The following is a 6,000-nucleotide window of genomic DNA, read 5'->3' as shown; positions in this document are numbered from 1 at the left end:
GTTCAATTTTAGAAATATGAAGCATTTGGAGTAACTAATTTGGCCAAATATTTATGTTTTGGTGCATAGTTGAACTGCTTATCGGACCTTCAGGAATTCTTTGTTTTTCATTTTTGTGCTTTTATTTCCTCTATCTCCTCCCTCCTCTTGCTAGAAGCAAAACACCCTCTGGCAATGAAAGTTAAAGATGCTTCTCCATAGAGGCACCAAGCCAGGCCCAAGGGGGCTGATCCCAAGCCACTGCCAACTGCACTCTAAGCAGTAATTTTCCTTCCCCCATGCTCACTTCTGGGAAGTGCTGGGAAATGTAGAAGTCTCTAAGGCCTCTGTGGGAGAGAAACAGAAATCATTCCCCTGATAAGTATACCAACCTTCCTCTTGTATTGACTCACTTTAAAAGGCTGCTCGAGAGGCTGGCCTTTGTGTCTGTACAAACTGGGGTGGAGAGGTAGACAGGAGAGTCCCCAAGAACGTCCAGGGACACAGGACCAAATGCATTGTTGCCTCTCTTCCCACTACCAGCACTCTTTACCCTTCACTGCCCAGGTCCCACAATCTCTCTTCAGTCTAAACCTTAAAGAAATAGAAGACTGCTTAGGGAGACAGTGCCCATTTCCAAGACAGAAGGGTAGGTGACGCATTGTTTATAACTCTCAGTAAACATAAGAGTGAGGAAGGCATTTGGATAACCTCTGTTGGAAATTATGCTGACATTGTGGATACTTATAAGATAGGACAGAACAACTGCTGTCTTCTTTCAGCTCTAGGCTGACCTCTGCTCTCAGGGAGGCCTGCAGTGACAAGTTCTGCATTTCCTATTACTTTCTTCCCCTCCCAGCCCTGGGGGCTCTTGAACCACACCATAGATCCCCGGTGGGCCAGACCAGCCCCTGTTAGCAGAGCCCTACTGCTCCCAGGCTCCACAGCCCACACTGATTCAAGCACATTCCAGGACATTCCATAGCTGGGAGGCTGGGAGCCTGGAATGTCTGGAACCCACAGAGGGAAGGTGTCCCAGCATGCTCCCCCACCCCAACCACATTTCCCCAAAGATCTCAAAGCACTCTCCAAGGATGATCTCATTTTCTAATAGGTGTTTATCTCTATTTTCGTTCCTACTATTAGTAACGACTCCCTTTTGCATGAATGTCACTTTGATTTTTTTCACACAACCTACCTATATCATGGTTAGAATCTCATAATGCGAACCAAAAACTCAACTAGTAGTTACTGAACTACTAGTTGGATATCATGGAAACTCTAGCATACAGGACTATGAAATTTAACCATGAGGCAGCAAGGAAATGAACACTCCAATTCTGTCCTTAGAAAGAAAAATATATCATGTGGGGCCCAGATCTATACCACGTATATATCATGCATGTGCATGTGAGTGTGTGTGTGAGAGCGCACCAACACCAATGTAGTCTTCAGGGCTTCCATTTCCTTATCTATAAAATAAAGATAACGCCCCCTTTACAAAGCTCTTGGGATCTTGCTATAGTACCTAGAACATACTGGGCGCTTGAGAAATGTTTGTGGAATAAATATGTCGATGGAAGGACAAATGTAACCTTTCTGGGTCTGTTCCCTCATTCTAAACTTGCTGTGCTTGCTTCACAAGGCATTCAGAAGATTAAAGGATATCAAGCTTTTTAAAAATGTTTTTGACACCTGAAACTAATATAATATGTCAATTATACTTCAATATCATAAAATAAATAAAATGCTTTTGGAAACTAAGATCTGACCATAAACATGTAAGATTTTTATTATTGTGACTATTAGTATGGGCACATCAAAACCTCACGAGTATATTTCTCTTCTTATATGCGATGGGCACTAGACAAATCCATGGTACTAATCAGGGAGGAGCTCTGCCCTTCTCTGGTTCTTTCTATAACCTGGTTTCTAGGTGCCACTCTTGTCTCCCCCATTAAGATGACTGAACACGAACTGAGTGCTTGAGGTTGGGGAGTTTCAGAGCTACAGACAGCATATGGTTAAGAACACCAGTCCTAGAGTCAAATTGCCTAAGTGTGTCCCCTGATTCCACCATCTACTAAGGAACTTAACCCCACTATACCTAGTTCATCTATAAAACGGGGACACTAGTAGAATCCATTTCATAGGGCTGTCATGAAGGTTGAATAAGACCATACATGTAAAGCATTCAGAGAAGTGTCTTGCACATGGGAAGAACTCAATCAATATCACCCACAACCGCCACTCGTACTACCATCATCATTATTATTGTTATTATTCTCACTTTCTTCTAAATGGAGCAAGCAGTCTAGTGGATGAGAAAGACTCGTAGGAAGCCGGAGGCACAACACCAACACTAGGAAGGTCACCAGCAGTATGCTGTGGATGCAGAGGCAGGAGACATCTTTATTCACCATCCTCATCACCTCCTCTGTGTAGTCTCCAGTTTGTCCCTGTGCCAACATACACAGATTTTAAAAATAATACCCCAGATTCCATCTGAGGAGTGCGGAGCCTAATGTGTCTCACGATGATCACACAACGCTTCCATTAAGGCAGCTCGGTTTGTGAAGCCGTATCACTGCTGGCTCAAATCAAGCTTTTGGTCAAATAAGACCCCCAGGGCCTTTTTACATCAACCGCTGCCAAGTTACATGTTCTCCATCCTGTATTCCTATAATTCATTTTGGGACCTAAACCTAAGACTTTGCATTTATCCTTATTACATTTCATGTTGTTAGTTTTGGCCAAGCACTGCAGCATGTCAAGATAATTTTGAATCTTGATTCTGTCAACTATCTTGTATCTTATTTCTATCCCCTCCAGAGTTGTGTCACTAGCACATTTGACCAGCATACCTACTACATCCTCATGCAAGACACTGACAAAAATATGGACCGAAACAAGTATAATAGACCGATTTTCAATTGCAGAGCGCTCCGCTTACTTGAATGCAACCACTAATCATTTGGGGTCTGACTGCTAAGCAGCTTTGAATTCATCAAGGAGTACCCCTGTTTCACTATTTTATTCAAAATGCTTTGTCAAATGCCTTGCTGATACTGAGATACGCTGGGTCAATAATATTATTGAATATCATTTGAAATTTTAAAATGTCCTGGGATGCTGGTATCTCCTCTAAATTTGATGAGAATATCGATATCTACATCCAGGTTACCAATAAAGAATCTAGGAGGTATAGTTTAAAAGATCACTTAAAAGTTATGCCATTTGGTTACCACTCTTGTAGTCCCATTTTAGGCTTTAATTTGAAGGGTATACTTCTTAGGGTATGATATCTGCTGCAAAAAACAAAAAACAAAAACAAAACAAACAAAAAACAAAAACAAAACAAACAAAAAACAAAAAACCTCCCAAATCCCAGTTGGCTTAAGGCAACAGAAGTTTATTTCTCACATGAAGTCACATGAAGCTCCTGATTGACAGGCTTCCTACCTTGTGTCATTCTGGAAATCCAGCTTCTTCCGTCTGTGGCTTCACCCTTTTCTTGGTCTTTGGAATTTTCTGCATTCAGCTGCTAAAGGAAAAAAAAGGCAGACGGTTATGTGTAGAGTATTTCTGTGGTCCAGGCCTGGAGTACTATACGTCACCTCTACATGTTTCACTGGTTAGAATTCAGTCACATGACCACCTCCACCTCCGTGGAAGGCTGGGAAGTACAGTCTAATTACATGCCCAGCAAAAAGAGGAAATGAGTGTGAGGAACAGTAAACCTCACTCTAAAAGAGATAGCAAAGGTAATTTAGGTGGAACCCACATTCTATTCCAGGTCAAGTATGGGGCTAACCCTGCCAGAAGGGGGTTTTGACGGATCAGGACTTGTAAGAGTTGGGTTCTAATTCCAAGTCCATCATTTACTGGGTAACAGGCTTGCATAAGTCACAAAACTGTAAGATTTCTCGGTCCATGAAGTACAATCTTAGCACACTTCATCCAGCCCTAGCCCAGTGTCCGGTACATAAGTGGTACAATAAACAGTTGTTCAATCATTGAGTGAATATATGAATAATATTTCTGGACTTGTTTACTTATTTCCAAATTTTCTCTTCCTACCATACAGGTTGTTGTAAAGATCAAATGGACTGTGGCGACAAAAATGGTTTGAAAACTAAAAGTCATTGTAAAAAATAGAGTATAAATTCTACGCATATTTATGTAAATTTGTGCCCTTTGTGTCACATTCTATGTTTGACCTCCTGTGAAAGTTTTCTCTTATCACACATAGTAGAAAATAGACAATCTCCAAAACCAATCAAGGTAAAGCTCTGCCCCAGTTGTTTCTTCTACAGCTTGAAGTCCAATCACCAATGTATCTAGTTAAATTTAAGAAGCAGGTGTGAGTGCCTGTCGAGGTCAGGGTGTGTGCTAAGATTTGGGGTGATATAAGGACTAATTCAATCCACACTAAAATAGATAAAAATACTTGTCCTATAGTTGAGGACCCAACTGACAGTCTTCTATACCAGGTAGTATTGATCTAATTTTTTAAAAAGAATGTTGAATTGTTCAACAGAGAAAAATCATAAACATCACTAAAACCAATAGAAAATATATTTAACTGGAGGCCGGATTATAGATGACATTAAATGCAAGGACAGGGAATTTAGACTTAATTCCACAGGCAACGTGGGGGCCATGAACAGTTGTTAAGCCAGAAAAATCACATGGTCAAAGCAGTATTTTAGAAAGATGTATCTGAGAGATGGTATCTTAGACAACTCAGAGGAAAATGCATGAGAGGGCTAATGCAGAAGTCTTAGCATAAGTCATAAGGATCTTGATCTAAGAGTAAGGGGGGAAAACATAAAGCATAGATGAAAGGACTTCTAATTCTGATAATATGGCAGGCTAACATAACTTGAACTCTCCATTCATTCAAGTATGCCTACAATGGCAGGATAAAATACAACGAAGAAAGGTTAAGATTTTATTTATTTATTTATTTGAGAGAGTGCATGAGCACAAGTGGGGTGAGGGGCAGAAGGGGAGGGAGAGGGAAAGATTCTCAAGCAGACTGTACTGAGCATGGAGCCCCATGCGGAGCTTGATCTCATGACCCTGATATCATGACCTGAGCCAAAACCAAGAGTTGGACGCTTAACTGACTGAGCCACCCAGGTGCCCCAACAAAAAAATATTTTAAAAGCAAAATTAAGATCAAAGGCAAGAAGGGGAAATCACAGGAGAAAGCTTGAAACCAAATAAGTCAGCAGGTAAAGTGATGCTTCATTTGCCCTCAGATTTAAAGTGAGTCACAGACCTTCATAACCCTTATAACTCGGATTTTAATGACCACAGGAGATAAGGCCTTGAGCCTGCACAAAATAAGAGTAGAGATGAGACTACTACATGAAGCCAAGACCCTTGTAGGCCTGAACCCAGCCGGGAGAATACTGACCCCTCCCAACCCCCCCAAAAAAATTCCCCAACCAGCACAGCAAGATGACACAGAAACTCATTTGTCTCTTTTTGCGGAAAAAAAGCCTTTCCTGAGAATGTGAAACCCTGGACCTGTTCTACACATGAATTTGGTTTTTAAAATTTCCCTACTAGAATGGCCCAGAAACTTTCAAGCCAAGAAATTAATGTAAAAACTGGTCCCTGGCTAGTAATATTTTGGGAGTGCCTGGCAGAAGCAGTTATAAAAACACTCCAGAGAGTCATTCCACAATGCAGAATACAGTTAGTTTCACAAAAATAAGCAAGCCCCACACGAGATGAGCTCACAATAAAAGAAATGGCAAAACACTGAAGGGACAAATCCATCATGGGCAAGAGTCAATAGGAATTCCCCACCACCACCTCCCACCTCCCAAAGAATGGAGCTACTACAAAAACAATCTGAAAGAGAATATAAAATAAGCATGTTTAGAACAAAAACATTACAAAAAGAAAAAAATCCACAAGAAAAACATAGGGCGCCATGACAAAAAAAAAATTTTTGTTAAGAACCAAAGAGAAATTCTAGAAATAAAATACATAGTTATTGAAATT

Source organism: Ursus arctos, unplaced genomic scaffold, assembly GCF_023065955.2.
Source record: "Ursus arctos isolate Adak ecotype North America unplaced genomic scaffold, UrsArc2.0 scaffold_3, whole genome shotgun sequence".
NCBI classification, from domain to species: domain Eukaryota; kingdom Metazoa; phylum Chordata; class Mammalia; order Carnivora; family Ursidae; genus Ursus; species Ursus arctos.
Note: the sequence above shows the minus strand (reverse complement) of the source record.